At 48.5% G+C, this 17,634-nt stretch overlaps 1 protein-coding gene and 1 long non-coding RNA gene across 7 annotated transcripts in view; one reads left to right on the top strand and one right to left on the bottom strand.

The window, feature by feature from the left end:
• LOC116526601 overlaps positions 1-17,393 on the top strand; it is an 18,676-nt gene extending 1,283 nt beyond the window's left edge. The window contains exons 2-3 of the long non-coding RNA XR_004258217.1: positions 15,548-15,552; positions 17,376-17,393. This is a non-coding gene — a long non-coding RNA (uncharacterized LOC116526601). The remainder of the gene's footprint in view (positions 1-15,547; positions 15,553-17,375) is intronic.
• KIAA0556 (KIAA0556 ortholog) overlaps positions 1-17,634 on the bottom strand; it is a 227,904-nt gene that overhangs the window by 168,164 nt on the left and 42,106 nt on the right. The window lies entirely within an intron of this gene.

The raw sequence follows: 17,634 nt of genomic DNA, 5'->3' as shown, positions 1-17,634 counted from the left end.
GGCGACAGAGTGAGACTCCATCTCAAAAAAAAAAAAAAAAAAAAAGACTTAAGACTTAACCCAGATCCTCCCTTCTCAGTGACGCCTCCCTGACCACCGTAGTGAAACTTGCAAGCTATACACACACCGCACCCTCCTCTCTGTATCCCCCCCGCACTAACACATGTCTAATTTATCTTACTTATTATACCTTTCATTTACTGGTCTGTCCTTGCACTAGAATGAGAATTCTATGGAGGCAGACAGCTTTGTCTATTTCGTTCATTGTGCATTCCAATGAAATTGCTGAGTGAATGAATCCATGAGGACACATTTGAGCGGGGATCTGAAAGTTGAAATGTTACCTGGGCAACAAGAATAGGGAAGGGCATTCCAGGCAGCAGGACCAGCACGAACAAAGGTTTGGGGGCATGAAGAAACATGAAATGTTCATGGACGGGCCAGAGGATGCCTGAAAAGCTGGGCCCCAGCCACCTGAAGCATTGGCTTGTCACTCCTAAATTACCCCTTGGTTAGGATGTGGAGCTTGCAGGGAGGCCAGAGGAATGAAGAATTGGCTTGAGTGCTGGGTGCTGAGGAGGCGCGAGTGACCTACAGCAGAGGGTCCAAGGAGTTTGGATGTGACACAAAAGCAGAGTCTCAGTGTCCTTATTGATAAATGTCATCTTTATCCCCAATGTTGGCCCTGGAGAAGGCACAGAATTTTATCAATGGCTGTCTCTATAAAAATGTTTTTTCAAAATTAGCTGAGTGTGGTGGCGTGAGGCTGTAGTCCCAGCTACTTGGGAGGCTGAGGTGGGAGGACAGCCTGAGCCCAGGAGGTCGAGGCTGCAGTGAGCTATGATCATGCCACCACACTCCGGCCTGGGCAACAGAGCGAGACCCTTAACCTAAGGAAAAAAAACATCCTACTAAGAGTTAGGCACTACGGAGGTAAGAGAGAAGTTAGGACTGTGGTTTGAGATAAGCCTGGGCAACATAGCAGGACCCCATCTCTGCACAGCAGGGCCCCATCTCTACACAGCAGGGCCCCATCTCTACACAGCAGGGCCCCATCTCTACACAACAAGGCCCCATCTCTACACAACAAGGCCCCATCTCTACACAGCAGGACCCCATCGCTACACAGCAGGACCCCATTTCTACAGAAATACCAAAAAAACAAAAGATCAACCATGCATGGTGGTGTGCACCTGTAGTCCCAGCTACTTGGGAGGCTTAGGTGAGAGGATGGCTTGAGCCCAGGAGGTGGAGGCTGCAGTGAGCTATGATTTCACCACTGCACTCCAGCCTAGGTGACAGAGCAAGACCCTGTCTCAAAAAATAATAATAATAATTCTACCAATGGCCATATTATTAATTCTCTCTGGGGGAGGGGAATGGAATTGGAATGAAATGCCAAGAATCAGTTATACTTAACTCCTAAAGACGGAGTCCAGGCGGGCACGGTGGCTCACGCCTGTAATCCCAGCACTTTGGGAGGCCGAGGCGGGTGGATCACGAGGTCAAGAGATCTAGACCATCCTGGTCAACACGGCGAAACCCCATCTCTACTAAAAATACAAAAAATTAGCTGGGCATGGTGGCGTGTGCCTGTAATCCCAGCTACTAAGGAGACTGAAGCAGGAGAATTGCCTGAACCCAGGAGGCGGAGGTTGCGGTGAGCCGAGATAGCGCCATTGCACTCCAGCCTGGGTAACAAGAGTGAAACTCCCTCCGTCAAAAAAAAAAAAAAAAAAAAATACGGAATCCATATTTCAGGGATCACGTATTCCTCTGAGGCCAGAATATTGGAATTCTCCTCAACGGGGCTGACTTAGTGAATGCAGAAGCCCGAGCTGCATTCAGGAGTAGCAGAGAGTACAGTGTTGGTTTCTAGGGCTTGAGAATGCCACATACCTAACCTTGCTGGCTGCAGGTCCCCGCAAAGAACCATCGCTTAGATGGGATAACACTGAAACCACGAAGTTACTGTCCATGGCCAGGTGCGGTGGCTCACGCCTGTAATCCCAGCACTTTGGGAGGCGGATAGATCACTTGAGGCCAGGAGTTCAAAGCTGGCCTGGCCAACATGGTAAAACCCCATCGCTACTGAAAATACAAAAATTAGCTAGGCATGGTGGTAAATGCCTGTAATCCTAGCTACTTGGGAGGCTAAGGCAGGAGAATGGCTTGAATCCGGGAGATGGAGGTTGCGGTGAGCCAAGATCACGCCTGCACTCCAGCCTGGATGAGAGTGAGATTCCGTCTCAAAAAACAAAACAAAAAAAAGCAAGAACAAAAAAGGAGACACTGTCTGGGGCCACAGAGCTCTTTCCCCGCTGCCTCTCTGCAGGCTCCACATCCTAACTAAGGGATGAGTTATGGATGACAAGCCAATGCTTATAGTTACTGGGGTCCAGATTTTCAGGCATCCTTTACTGCCATTTATCAATGCTATCTGTGGGTGCTTATTTAATGCCTGCAGCAATCTTATGCGCTAAGATCATTATGCCCATTTTACAGAGGAGGAAATTGAGGCTTTGAAAGCTGAAGCAAATTGCCTGAAGGTCTCAGAGCCTCTAGGTGGAGATAGACAATCTTGTTTTTGTGGGGCCAGCATCCATTCCTGTTCTGCGTACAACACTTTGATTCTCCTCTGGGAAACTGCCTTTTGTCCACTCTTGGTCCATGTGGCATGGCTGGAAATAACACTCCCAGCTCTGTGAGGGAAAGCACGTGCCGCAGGCCCGGCCAGTGCATCCCATCTCCCCGGCCACGTGATGGTTCAGGGCTAGGCATACTTCCCAAGCTGTGCCTCCCAAGGATCCTCCTGAGAAAGTCCTTAACTCTCCTCTACAATTATTAGCTGACATGAGCCAGGGCTACTAGGGAAGGAAAGAAAAAGTCATTTCTTTTTTTTTTTTTTTTTTTGAGACGGAGTTTCGCTCTTGTTACCCAGGCTGGAGTGCAATGGCGCGATCTCGGCTCACCGCAACCTCCGCCTCCTGGGTTCAGGCAATTCTCCTGCCTCAGCCTCCTGAGTAGCTGGGATTACAAGCATGTGCCACCATGCCCAGCTAATTTTTTGTATTTTTAGTAGAGACGGGGTTTCACCATGTTGACCAGGATGGTCTCGATCTCTTGACCTCGTGATCCACCCGCCTCGGCCTCCCAAAGTGCTGGGATTACAGGCTTGAGCCACCGCACCCGGCCAGAAGAAGTCATTTCTTCACACACAAAAGAAGGAGTAATTTTACCAACTTCTTAGGTTCACCGTTACGAGCATTCTTATACGTTCCATGAAAAAATCTGCCCAAGATGCCAGGCACAGTGGCTCACACCTGTAATCCCAGCACTTTGGGAGGCTGAGGCGGGAGGATCGCCCGAGCTCAGGAGTTCGAGACCAGCCTGGGCAACATAGTAAGCCCCATTTCTACCAAAAAAAAAAGTTAGAAAAATCTGCCCAAGACTGATGACACCAACATAGAGACAGCAGAATGGAGGACACTGAGAGACAGGCCAGAAAGCAACTAGATCCTTTAATGGTGGTTAATCCGCCACATCCAGCCACGCCCGAAGCCAGCACTAACTTGAACCTTTTAGTCACTTGAGCGCATACATTCCTTTCTTTCCTCAGGCCAGTCTGAAGTGTGTGTGTGTGTGTGTGTGTGTGCACATGTGTGCATGTGCAAAAGAGAGAGAGATTTATACCTGAGTGAGTTCTGGGTAGCACAGTAGTAGAACAAATACTAGGTGAATCCAAAGTCCCTGGCATGTCTAAGGGCTCAGGGAAGCACTTCACAGAGGACTAAATGATACCTCAATGAAAGCTCCCATAGCCCTAAGCCCACAAGAAGAGAAGACCCAAATGTATCTTACAGTACAAAACTCATACTCTTCCTTCAAAACCCACCCCGAGGGCCAGCTCCTCTGTTCCCCCAGTGAGTCTGTGTGTCCCTGCACTGTGGAGCCCAGCCTCAGTGCATATGAGTTAAATGAGAAAGAATTTTTCTTTCTTTTTTGAGACAATCTTACTCTGTCACCCAGGCTGGAGTGCAGTGGCACGATCTCAGTTCACTGCAATCTCCGCTTCCCAGGTTCAAATAATTCTCCTGCCTCAGCCCCCCGAGTAGCTGGGACTATAGGCATCGACCCCCATGCCTGGCTAATTTTTGTATTTTTAGTAGAGACAGGGTTTCATCATGTTGGCCAGGTTGGTCTCCTGACCTCAAGCAATCCACCCATCTTGGCCTCCCAAAGTGCTAGGATCACAGGTGTGAGCCACTGCACCCAGCCTGGGCCTGCTTTTGACTGCATTTGCTAACATATCAGTTGTATTCCCATCCTCAAAAAAGGAGCAATAAATACTCTGCAGTCAGTGCACCCATTAACGCCAGCAGAAGCCAAGCAACGGCTGATACTGCCCCCTAGAGGTGGAATAAAACAGCACAAAACACTGCAGCAAACATTTGAGTTTCTCGTACCCTGGGTAGGTGTGCTACGCACACACCAGATGGATAATCAAAGGGAGCATTTGGGCTATTTTTTGAATACCTTAGAGTTACAGTTATTACTACCCTACCTGCTGTGTACTATTCTTTATTGCTACCAATACGTACCTTGAGGTTTTAGAGACTATCAAGGCAGATCCAGAATCTAGAACCCCAGGACACAGTTATGCTGTATTTTTTATAAAAATGTTTTTCTTACATAGCTATCTAAAACATCATTTTCAATCCATGTACAATGGAAAATCATAAGCATTTCTTTTTATTCTCAGAAAAGTTTTCTAAAATTGCAAGGTGTTTATTGCAATTTTAGAAAATTGCAAGATATTTATCAATTATCATTCAGACTCACAAATATAGAAGTCTTAAAAAATCTTGAGGCCAGGCACGGTGGCTCACATCTGTAATCTCAGCACTTTGGGAGGCCAAGGCGGCTGGATCACTTGAGGTCAGGAGTTGGAGACCAGCCTGGCCAACATGGTGAAACCCCATCTCTACTAAAAATACAAAAAATTAGCCAGGTGTGGTGGTGAGTGCCTGTAATCCCAGCTACTCTGGAGGCTGAGGCGAGAGATTTGCTTGAACCCGGGAGGTGAAGGTTGCAGTGAGCTAAGATCATACCACTGCACTCCAGCCTGGGCAACAGAGTGAAACTCCACCTCAAAAAAAAAAAAAACAAAAAACTTGAATGAGTTTACTTTAAAATGGAAAGTTCATATTAATACCATAAGTGGAAAATCATTATTGCTTGCCAGGTAACTGTAGACATAAACACAGACCTACTAAAAGAGGAAATGTTTACAAGCCACCTACAAGGTAGCGGAGGTAGGCAAATCACACTGGGAAACACAGAGGCAGAACTTCCACATTCACACAACCCTGGGAGGTGGGTGGTGCTGACTTTATTTCACACATTGATGCGTTCCTTCAATTTCTGCCGAACACTTCCTCTGGCCGGGCCCTGAACTAGTCTCTGGAGATACAGCAGTGAGCCCAGCAAAGTCTACTCTGGTACCACGAAGTTCACATTCTAGTGAAAGGAGACAGAGGATTTATAAAAAAGCAAAACAGTGGAGTGCAGTGGCTCATACGTGTAATCCCAGCACTTTGGGAGGCTGAGGCAGGAAGATCACTTGCCCAGGAGCTCAAGACCAGCGTGGGCAACATAATGAGATGCCATCTCTTAAAAAGAAGAAAGTAGGAAGGGAAGGAAGAGTCTAGGAGGAAGGGGAGGGGCTCCCTCTTCCCTTCACTGCAGCTGGGGTTGGGGTGGGGGGTTCAGGGCTCCAAGAAGGCCTCTCTGGGGAGGTGCACCCCAAGGGTAAAAGCACCTTTGCGAAAATGATGCTAAAGAGAAAATCCTGACATAACCAATTCTGTCTTGCCTTTAACCTCCAAACTGCCTTTGGTCATTCTTGGGCATGTGCCGCACTAACTTTGGGAAAATTTAGTTTATCGTTTTAATAATAACAGCCCTTCCCAAAACGAAACCACCTTTGTACATCTAATGAAAGGCCACCCACCAGGTTAGGGGGATGAATTCTGTTAGGGCCTGAATTCTGCTAAAATGTAGGCACAGTTAAACGATCACCAGCCATCACTCCAGAGGTCATTAGATTTGGAGCTTCCTCAAGTACTCCTGCAAATCACGACTGTGGATCCTAAGATTGGCCTTTTGAGATGTCTCTTCAGGCTCTTGCATGGTCCAAGCCACACCCCTATGACTGCACCTTCCAGCCAATCAATGGCAGCCAGGACCTAGCTCCCTGCTCACCAAACTATCCTTGAAAAACCCTAGCCTCATCTGGGTGCCCTGGCTCATGCCTGTAATCCCAGCACTTTGGGAAGCAGAGGTGGGAGGATCACTTGAGCCCAGGAGTTCAATACTAGCTAGGGCAACAGAGTGAGCAACAAAGTGAGCCCCTCCGACACCCACTGTCTCTTTGAAAAAAAAAAAAAAAAATCTTAAAAAAAAAAAAAAAAAGAGCTGGCACAGTGGCTCATGCCTGTAATCCCGGAACTTTGGGAGGCCAAGGTGCATGGATCACTTGAGGTCAGGAGTTCAAGACCAGCCTGGTCAATGTGACCAAACTCAGTTTCTACTAAAAATACAAAAATTAGCTGGGTGTGGTAGCGGGTGCCTATAATAACAGCTACTCAGGAGGCTAAGGTAGGAGAATCACTTCAATCCAGGAGGAGGAGGTTGCAGTGAGCCGAGATTGCACCACTGCATTCCAGCCTGGGCAATAGAGCAAATCTCTGTTTCAAAAAAAAGAAAAAGAATAAAAGAAATAAAAAAAAAAAAAAACCCCAAAACTCTAGCCTCCAGCATTTTAGGAAGTCTGATTTGAGTAATAGTAAATCTCTGGTCTGCTGTCCAGCTGACTCTACATGTATTAAAGTCTGTATCTGTCTCAATTCCTGTTTTGAGAAATTGGCTGTATCTAGGCAGCAGGCAGACTGAACCCACTGGGCAGTTACAAGGGTAATGGGTTAAAAGGGTCTTCCAGACGGCAGGAACAGCGAGGGCAGAGCCCAGGAGGCTCAGCACATTTGGGGAAGTGCTCAGAGGCCAGTGTGGCCGGAACAGAGTGAACAGGGCAGGGGGGCGGCAGGAGATGGGGTGGGACAGACCTTGTGGCTGCCAGGCCTTGCACACTCTGGCCTGATGCTGAGGCGGCCAGGAAGCTACCAGAGGGCTTGGGGCAGACCTGGCATCATCTCACCTGGATTTTAAGTGAGTCCTGAGTTGAGAAGGGCTGAGGGAGGCTCAGGTTCCCACAGGGGCTGCAGGTGGAAGGGTTGAGGCTGCCCGCACCCTCCTTGTCTGAGGACAGCACAGGAGGGGGCTCAGGCCTGAGGCAGCATAAACAGCCTCTGATTATTAAGAAGGAAGAGAAGCAAGCTGCTTTCACCCTCCCAGGCTGGTGCTGTTAGTGGAGCTGATTTAGGGCCACTTTTACCTGTCAGAGCCTCTCAAACCTGCAGGACTGGCCATTGGGCCTGATGGGAGGAGAGAGGCAGCCGCCGTCTGTCAGTCTCTGCCTCCATCCGCTCAATTTCCATCAGAGAACTTTTCCTTCTAAGGAAATGAACCTCCCAACACAGGGCATTTATCACCACCAGCCCCACAGGCAGCGCTGTCTGAGCGGATGCTCATCCCCCGTACCCCAAGGCTGCCGCCAGACCCTGAAGAGGGGAGGGCACTCCCTTCCTATTTATCCTACACATATTCCTTGTGCTTCTCCTATGGGCTAGGCATTGGGCAAGGGCCAGAGACAGGCAGACAAGTGCAATCTGGCCCCGCCACCCTCCCAGACCTCATTTCCACCTTCATCCCGATAGCCATGTGGTCCTTCTGGCTGCTTCTCAAAGTCATTGCTGGCTGGGTGCAGTGGCTTATGCCTGTAATCCCAGCACTTTGGGAGGCCAAGGTGGGAGGATTACTTGAGCCCAGGAGTTTGAGGTCAGCCTGGGAAATATCACGAGAGCACCCTCCCCGCCCCCCCATCTCTATAATAAATAAGTAAACAAAGGTCATTGCCCTTGCTGTTCCTCTGCCTGTAATGTTTCCTTCCTCGCTCAAGGGTAAGCTTGTTTGATAGCATCCCCTCTTCCAGGGGCCTCTCCCAACCAGCTCAGTCCTTGTCTGCTTCCTCACCCGGTAGCACCTCTCACTCTCTGAAAGCATCTCTGTTCATTTATCCAAGGCCTCCCCCATCAGGATGCCAGACCCACAATGCCAGCTTGCTCACTGCTGTATCTCCCAGTTCCCGGCATGTACAAGGAGCTTATAAAGGATTTTCAGGAAGTGAACGAGAAGGAACAGAGGAAAGAAAAGAAGACAGAAATCCCTGGTCTCAAGGAACTTGGAGCAGAGACGTGGAAACGGAAAACTGCTCCAATGCAATGTGGCAGATACTATCAAGAGGAGGGACCTGAGGCTGGGCGCAGTGGCTCACGCCTGTAATCCCAGCACTTGGGGGGACTGGGGCAGGTGGATCACCTGAGGTCAGGAGTTCGAGACCAGCCTGGCCAACATGGTGAACTCCCCCGTCCCTACTTAAAAAAAAACACAAAAAATTATCTGGGCATGGTGGCATGTGGCTGTAACCCCAGCTACTCCGGAGGCTGAGGCAGGAGAATCGTTTGAATCTGGGAGGCAGAGGCGGTGGTGAGTTTAGATCGTACCAGCGCACTCCAGCCGGGGCAACAAAAGTGAAACTCCATAAAAAAAGGAGGCATCCATGCCACAAGGGCGGTGGGTAAAGTGGAGGGGCCTGGCATTGCTGACGGGGCTGGGTGGACTTTGCAGAAGAGAAAACAAGGCACTGAATTGTAACAGAGTTCTCAAGGAGGATGGGGGAGGGCAGCGCAGGGACCAGAAGGGAACAGTGAATGTAAAAGCAGATGCCAGGACTTTGGGAGGCCGAGGCGGGCGGATCATGAGGTCAAGAGCTCGAGACCATCCTGGCCAACATAGTAAAACCCCATCTCTACTAAAATACGAAAATTAGCTGGGCGTGGTGGCACACACTTGTAGACCCAGCTAATCGGGAGGCTGAGGCAGGACAACTGCTTGAACTCTGGAGGCGGAGGCTGCAGTGAACCGAGATCGCGCCACTGCACTCCAGCCTGGTGCCTGGGGACAGAGCGAGACTCTGTCTCAAAAACAAAACAAAACAAAACAAAACAGGTGCCAGGAGACCCCCAGAGCCTGTCTTGGAGCCGGGATAGAGAGTGATCAGAGCATGCTGGCTGATCCCAGGGGATGGCTGGAGTCTTGGCTTCTGACATCCCAGGCCTGCTTAAGGGCAAAGCCTATCTGTGCTAACGGCAGGTGCTGAAATCTCACTTTCAAGTCTAGGGCAGTGCAGTGGGGTTCATGGGTCTCAAATTGGATTTACTCTCACGTATTGCAGTCAAGATTTTTGCTGCATGAGATAATGTTCATCTAGGTATTTAAAGGCAACAGTAAACGCTCGTTCCCTCTCACCCCGTCCCCTCCCTGACCATGTGGGACTGCATTCCTTTCCCTCCTCCCTCCTCACCCATCTTCTTTCCTGCCTTCTTCCAGATGTACTAAACACCTCCTAATCTATGCCAGGACATGTCCCCAGCCTCATGGAGCTGGTGGTTCAGTGAGGAAGGCGGATTTTAATCGAATGACCTCCTACCAGATGTATGACATCAGCACTCAGAATGTGGGGGAGGCAGGGGCCATGAGTGGCTTTAAAAGGGAGGCAGGTGAAGCTTCGCTGCAGGGGACAACAGAACCAAACCCTGAAGGTTAATTGTGGAGTAGAGGGGAGAGTGCCTGAAGTGAAGTGGGTGCACGCTAAGGCAGCAGACGCACATGAGCACAGAGCAGAAGGGACAAGGAAGCTCGTGGGCAGAGACTGACACAGGACTAAGCCGGCCGGACCACAAACACCACGTGCCCACGGCAGGAGTTCGGCCCTGAGCCCCACACCACTGGGAAGCCACGTGGTGCTCCTGGAGCGGACAGTGGAAGTTGGAATGAGAAAAGGTTTAGATGGTGGCGAATGGGTGCCAGGTTGCAGGCGAGAGGCTACTGCAGGTTGTCAGACACATGCCACCATGCCCAGCTAAATTTTGTAGAGAGGTTTTTACCATTGGCCAGGCTGGTCTCAAACTCCTGACCTCAAGTGATCCACCTGCCTCGGCCTTCCCAAGAGCTGGGATTACAGGTGTGAGCCACCTCGCCTGGCCTATTTTTACTTTTTGTAGAGATGGGGTCTTGCTATACTGCTGAGGGTGATCTCTAACTTCTGGGCTCAGGCAAACTTCCTGCCTCCGCCTCCCTAAGTCCTGGGATTACAGGCGTGTACCACCATTTTTAAAGGAAGCTGTTTTCACGAATTACTTGCATAACTAATGACCTCAGTCCACTCTACCTCTGTATTCAGAAAACAAAAGAGTTGTCAATGGTTCCACACTCCAGACAGACTCAGCTTAAGATAGCTTTTCTCCCTGAGTCCCAGATTCCCATCACCAGCTGCCTACAGAGATCTTCCGACGTTTTAAGCTGAATTCCTGATGTTCCCCCTAACGCCTGCTCTCACTCGCTCTCCCATCTCAGGAGATGAAGCATTTATCATTCCTAATGCTCAGAGCAAGACTTAACGGTCTTTATTTATAGCAAAGGCAATAAAGGTCATTGCCCTTGCTGATCCTCCTGATCAGCCTCACAGATGCCCCCTGTCCTTGCGATTTTGCCCTTGCTGTTCCCTGGGTGGAAATGCTCCTTTCCCAGAGATCTGCGTGGCTTCCTCTCACTTCCTGTAGTCTCTGCTCACATTCTCAGCAAGGCCCTTCTGAGGGCTCTATTTAATGTCCCTTCCCTCCCCAGGCCTCCCCAGCCCCCTTCCCTGCTTTATTTTTTCTCTGACACCCTTTATGTTTTGCTTATTTATTTGCTTACTGTCTGCCTCCAGCCACTGGCACATAAGCTCCACAAGGGCATGGATTTGTGTCTGTTTTGTTCACTGCTGAATCTCCAGGGCCCAGGACAATGTTTAGCACATGGCAGGTGCTTAATATTTGCCCACTGAATGAAAGAATGAGTGCACAAAGTTTCTTCTATAGGGCCCCAGTCTACAAGACCAGTCTTGCTGATGCTCATTTGCTCCCAATATCTATTCTTTTCTTTGCCTCTATCACAATGAACAACTTGCTGGTCCCCCACACTCCTGCATATGCTCCTGTGTCCATATCTGGGGTGTGTGTGTGTGTGTGTGTGTGTGTGTGTGAGAGAGAGAGAGAGAGAGAGAGAGAGAGACAGAGAGACAGAGAGAGAGAAAGAGAGAGAGACAGGGTCTTACTCTGTTGCCCTGGATGGAGTGCAGTGGCGTGATCTCAGCTCACTGCAGCCTCGACCTCCCAAGTGGGCTCAAGTGATCCTCCCAGCTCAGCCTCCCGAGTAGCTGGGACTATGGGAACATGCCACCACATCCAGCTAATTTTTTTGTCTTTTTGTAGAGACCGGGCTTTACCATGTTGCCAGGCTGGTCTCGAACTCCTGGCCTCATGCAATCCAACTGTCTAGGCCTCCCAAAGTACTAGGATTACAGGCATAAGCCACCATGCCAGGCCCACATCTGTCCTTATCTGCCATGCCTTACCCCAATCCTGCCATCATCCATTCAGTCTTCAATGCCAATTCCCCCTAAAACTCTGGCCAGTCCCCTTCCCACTGCCTGTCCTGTTAGCTGAGTAAAGACTTCCTCCTCTGGACTCCTGTTCTTTCCCCATTGTTTCAGAGTTCATAAGCTGCTCTCATTCAGAGAACTGATTGCTCTGTGCTAAGTAATTGATTTGTGCAGAGTGGTTTGCACGTTTTAGTTCACTGACCCATCACAGCAACTGATAAACTGGCTATTATGATTATCTCTATTTTACAGTTAAAGAAGCTGAGGCATAGAGAGTCATCCAATGAGAAGTCACAGAGCTAGAATTCAAACCTAGCTTTGGACAAGCGCAGTCTCAAGCCTATAATCCCAGCACTTTGGGAGACTAACGTGGAAGAATGGCTTGAGACCAGGAACTCAAGACCAGCCTGGGCAAGATAGGAAGACCCTGTCTCTCCAAAACCAAACAAAAAGCACCTAGCTTTATTGAACTCCAGTGTCTCTGCTTGTCACCTTTAGTGTCAGGTCCCACCATGAAACTGAGATCTGAGACCTCAGCCAGGGCCGAGGTGACTTCCAAGTCACCAAAGAAATAAGTAAACCAACCAGGAATCTCAGAGCCCTTGATGGGGACTGGATCATGGTAGATGACACAAGGTGGGTCCCTGGGCTCTCTGGCCTCAGTCACTGGCCAGCCCTCATAGACACCACAAGCAAAGCCATCCTGGGACAGTGAGGCCCAGCCTAAGGAGCAGAGCGTGAACAACACGAGCTTCAGCATGAGACAGAGCAGGACCAAGCCCTGGTTGGTAGAGATAAGGTCTCACCTCTGTCACTCAGGCTGGAGTGCGATGGCATGAACGCACCTCACTGCAGTCCTGGCTTCCTGGGCTCAAGGGATCCTCCCACTTCAGCCTCCCAAGTAGCTGGGACCGCAGGCACACACCACCACACCCAACTAATTTTTTTTTTTTTTTTTTTTTATACAGACCAGGTCTTGCCATATTGCCCAGGCTGGTCTTGAACAAGCCCTGGTTTCTTTTTATTATTTATTTATTTATTTATTTTTATAAAGACGGGGTTTCACCGTGTTGGTCAGGCTGATCTTGAACTCCCAACCTCGGGTGATTCGCCCACCTTGGCCTCCAAAGTGCTTGGATTACAGGTGTGAGCCACCGTGCCTGGCCACAAGCCCTGGTTTCTTATTAGCTATGTGACTTAGGGCCTCGCTTTTATTTGTAAAATGTGCATCTGAATTCTGCATGTCACTGTTCCATCAGCCACAAGGTCACAGCAGTGAGATTCCTGGATGACACATGGGGACAGTGTGATCCCACCGCTAACCACAGGCACCTGGAATAGGAGCAGGCACCTGACCTGAATACAGCCAATAAGATTGAGAAGTTTGGATGAAGGGTTTAGGGTGGGACAGGCACCATGGTTCACACCTAAAGTAATCCTGGCACTTTGGGAGGCCAAGGTAGAAGGATCAATGGAGCTCAGGAGTTTGAGACCAGCCTTGGCAACACAGTAAGACTCCATTTCTACAAAAATAAAAATAAAATAAAAGTTAGCTGGGTGTGGTGGTGCACCTGTGGTCCCAGGAACATGGGAGCCTGGGGTAGGAGGATCACTTGAGCCTGGGAGGTCGAGGCTGCAGTGAATTATGATCACGCCATTGCACTCCAGCCTGGGCAACAAAGGGAGACCCTGTTTAAAAAAAAAAAAAAGGTTTTGGCTGGGCATGGTGGCTCACACTTGCAATCCCAGCACTTTGGGAGGCCAAGGTTGGCGGATCACCTGAGGTTGGAAGTTCGAGACCAGCCTGACCAACATGGAGAAACCCTGTCTCTACTAAAAATACAAAATTAACCAGACAAAGTGGTGCATGCCTGTAATCCCAGCACTCTGGGAGGCCAAGGCAGGTGGATCACCTGAGGTCAGGAGTTTAAGACCAGCCTGGCCAACATGGTAAAACTCCATCCCTACTAAAAATATAAAATTAGTCTGGCATGGTGGTGCCTCTATCACAATGAACAGCTTGCCGGTACCCCATACTCCTGTATATGCTCCTGTATCCACAACTCTGTGTGTGTGTGTGTGTGTGTGTGTGTGTGTGTTTGAGACAGATTCTCACTCTATTGCCCTGGATGGAGTGCAGTGGCATGATCTCAGCTGACTGCAGTCTCAACATTCTGGGCTCAAGTGATCTTCCCACCTCAGCCTCCCAATTAGCTGGGACTACAGGTGCATGCCACCACATCCAGCTAATTTTTTTGTCCTTTGTAGAGACAGGGCTTTCATGCATGCTTATAATCCCAGCTACTTGGGGAGGATGAGGCAGGAGAATTGCTTGAACCCAGGAGGTGGAGGTTGCAGCGAGCCAAGATCACACCATTGCACTCCAGCCTGGGCAACAAGAGTAAAACTTTTTGCTAAGAAAAAAAAAAAGTAAATATATGCAAAAGCCCTTACCTCAGTGCCTGGCCCATGGTAAATAACATGGACTACATGGTGGCTAATATAATCAAGCCACAAGGACACACTATTACAGGAACTAGACAAATTAATCATCTTGCCCAGTCATCTAAATTACTCTTCCCTGGAAGGGTGGCATGTCGTGGGGTTGTCCTTGGTCCTCTCCCAGGCCATAATTTTATCAATGGCTGGATCTGGCTGTTGAAGCTGTTTATTATGCTGGTGGATGACATTCAGATGGGAGGTACACAGAATAAACTCGATGACGGAATGTGGGTTCAGATCAATTTCTTCAGGTTAGAGAGGGAGCCAGAGTGGCTGGATAAGATGCATCACGGTGAAGGTAAAGGTCCTGTACAAGGCGAGGCAGTGCGAGGGAAGGGTGGCTTGAGAAAAGTTCAGGAGACAGAAGGCAGGGCTTTCAGCTGATGCGCCCAGGATAAGCTAACATTACGGCATGGCTGCCAAAACCACCACTGCCATGGCACACAACACGTGTGTGAGAAATACTTGCTCAGACTAAGACAGATGAAGGGTACTAACATATTTTAGCAACTAATATGTGCCGGGCCCCATGCTGAACACTTGACATCAGCTATTTCCATTGACACTCTCATTAACCCTAGGAGGTAGGTATTATTATCCTTATCCCCATTTGACAGGTGAGAACGCTGAGGCTTAGAGAGGTGAAGTGAAGGACAGCCAAAAAAGGGTGAAGTTGGGCCTGGACTGCTCCAAACCTAGAGGCAGCACATTCTCCAGGGAGAGGAGAAGGCCCCAGACGAAGGGTCAAAGGATTGACCAAGAGCTCCTGTGGGGATACCAGGAGGTAGCCTGTCAATCTCACCAGCCTTCAGGAGCTGTGACTGTGGGTCTTCGGGCCAGAAAGGCAGAACATAGCCAAAAAAGAAAAGAGAGACCGTGTGCTCACAAAACCAGCGATTACATTACACGTCTTGCAGCAAGTTCTGACCCTCTACCCATAAGTACTGGCAGCCATCTATATCGCCTACAGAGAAGAAAATGGGAAATCAGCGGCTCATGCCTGTAATTCTAGTGTGTGGGAGGCCGGGGCAGGAAGAATGCTTGAGGCCAGGAGTTCAGACCAACCTGGTCAACATGTGAGACACGTTCTCTATAAACAAACCAAAACAAAGAAACTGGGAATCATACTACACAGAAGAGCACACATCCACGAATCACAAAATATTCCATGAAAGATGGGGATGAATTTAATAAATAGAAGAAATATCAATCAAACAGATAATAATGCAAGCAGAGACACTTAAAATATATTTAACATTATCAGAAGGATAAGAGAGGAAGGACATTGCATCTATTGAACAAGAACAGCCTATTACAGAAAAAGAATTAATTAAAAATCACATTGATGGCAACTTGGGAAATGTAAAAAAAAAATCACAAAAGATTTAGTCATCAATCATTTGTGACCAGCCTGGCCAATATGGTGAAAACATGTCTCTAGTAAAAATACAAAATTAGCCAGACGTGGTGGCGAGTGCCTGTAATCCTAGCTACTCGGGAGGCTGAGGCAGGAGAATCTGGGAGGTAGAGGTTGCAGTGAGCTGAGACCATGCCACTACAATCCAGCCTGAGCCACAGAGCAAGACTCTGTCTTTAAATAAATAAATAATAAAATAAATAAAAGTAATCAAAACATGCTGAAGGGCAGAAGAGATACAGATAGAAAGAAAATTAGTGATCTGGAAGATCAGACAGAGGCATTTTTCCAAAACACAGAAATAAAGACAAAGAGGACTGGCAAAAATTTAAAAAGCTGTTAATTACTATTGCATAAAATTAAAGAGAGGCTTTCTCAGATGTTTTTGTTAGAAGTGTGAATTCAGATTTTCTCATAAGGCTATTTCCAGATTTCGTACCACATGAGCCAAATGAATCTCTATTATTTAGGCTAAGAGTAAGCAAATTAGTCACAGGTCAAATCCGGCCAGCCACACCTATTTTTGCAGATAAAGTTTTACTGGAACACTGCCAGGTTCATTTACATATTGACTAGGGCTGCTTCTGTGCTCAATGGCAGAGTAGTTGTGACAAGAGACTGTGTGGTCCACAAGGATGAAATATTATCTGGTCCTTTACAGAACAAAGTTTGCTGACCCCTGGTTTAGACCATTATTATTTGGGATTTTCGCTATTTGTGGCCAAAAGTACTTCTCACTGAAATAAATAATAGAGTTGCATAGGCTGGGTGCGGTGGCTCATGCCTATAATCCTAGCACTTTAGGAGGCCAAGGTGGGCAGATCGCTTGAGGCCAGGAGTTTGAGACCCGCCTGGTCAACATGGTAAAACCCTGTCTCTACAAACATAACAAAACAAAACAAAACACAAAAATTTGCTAGGCATGGTGGTGCACACCTGTAATCCCAGCTACTCCCAGCTACTTGGGAGGCTGAGGTGTAAGGATCGCCTCCAGAAGGCGGAGGTTGCAGTGACCTGAGATCACACCACTGCACTGCACTCTGGCCTGGGCAACAGAGTGAGACTCTCCATCCAAAAACAAACAAACAAACAAAGAATAGAGTTTTATAAACAGAAAAAGCTCCAGAGAGATGAACATCCAATGTATAACAGCAGTTATGTCTGGGAAGGGAAATGAGATTGAGGGTAAATTTGAAGGCAAATTTTTTTTTTTTTTCTTGAGGCGGAGTTTCGCTCTCATTACCCAGGCTGGAGTGCAATGGCGCGATCTTGGCTCACCGCAGCCTCCGCCTCCCGGGTTCAGGCAATTCTCATGCCTCAGCCTCCTGAGTAGCTGGGATTACAGGCACGTGCCACCATGCCCAGCTGATTTTTTGTATTTTTAGTAGAGACGGGGTTTCACCATGTTGACCAGGATGGTCTCGATCTCTTGACCTTGTGATCCACCTGCCTCGGTCTCCCAAAGTGCTGGGATTACAGGCGTGAGCCACCGCGCCCGGCCCTGAAGGCAAATTTTTTAATAACAACAATGTACTCAAATTATTTGGTAATTTAATTTTTCCGAGAATAATTGAAGGTCTCATACCATGGTGATCATGAACAAAGTACTGATGTATTAAAAAACATGGATGGGGCTGGGAGCAGTGGCTCACACCTATAATCCCAGCACTTTGGGAGGCCGAGGCGGGCGGATCACGAGGTCAAGAGATCGAGACCATCCTGGCCAACATGGTGAAACCCCGTCTCTACTAAAAAATACAAAAATTAGCTGGATGTGGTGGTGTGCACCTGTAGTCCCAGCTACTCGGGAGGCTGAGGCAGAAGAAATGCTTGAACCCAGGAGGTGGAGAATGCAGTGAGCCGACATTGCACCACTGCACTCCAGCCTGGAGCCTGGCAACAGAACAAGACTCTGTCTCAAAAAAAAAAAAAAAAAAAAAAAAAAAAAATTAAAAAACATGGATGGAACCAGGCATGGTAGCTCAGCTACTTAGGAGGCTAAGGCAGGAGAATTGCTTGAGCCCAGGAGTTTGAGGCTACAGTGAGCTGTGAC

The sequence above is a fragment of the Sapajus apella genome, unplaced genomic scaffold (genome assembly GCF_009761245.1).
Source record: "Sapajus apella isolate SASKATOON/1434 unplaced genomic scaffold, GSC_monkey_1.0 scaffold51, whole genome shotgun sequence".
Lineage (NCBI taxonomy): Eukaryota > Metazoa > Chordata > Mammalia > Primates > Cebidae > Sapajus > Sapajus apella.
The sequence above is the reverse complement of the archived record's forward strand: the minus strand, read 5'-3'. Positions and strand labels throughout refer to the sequence as shown.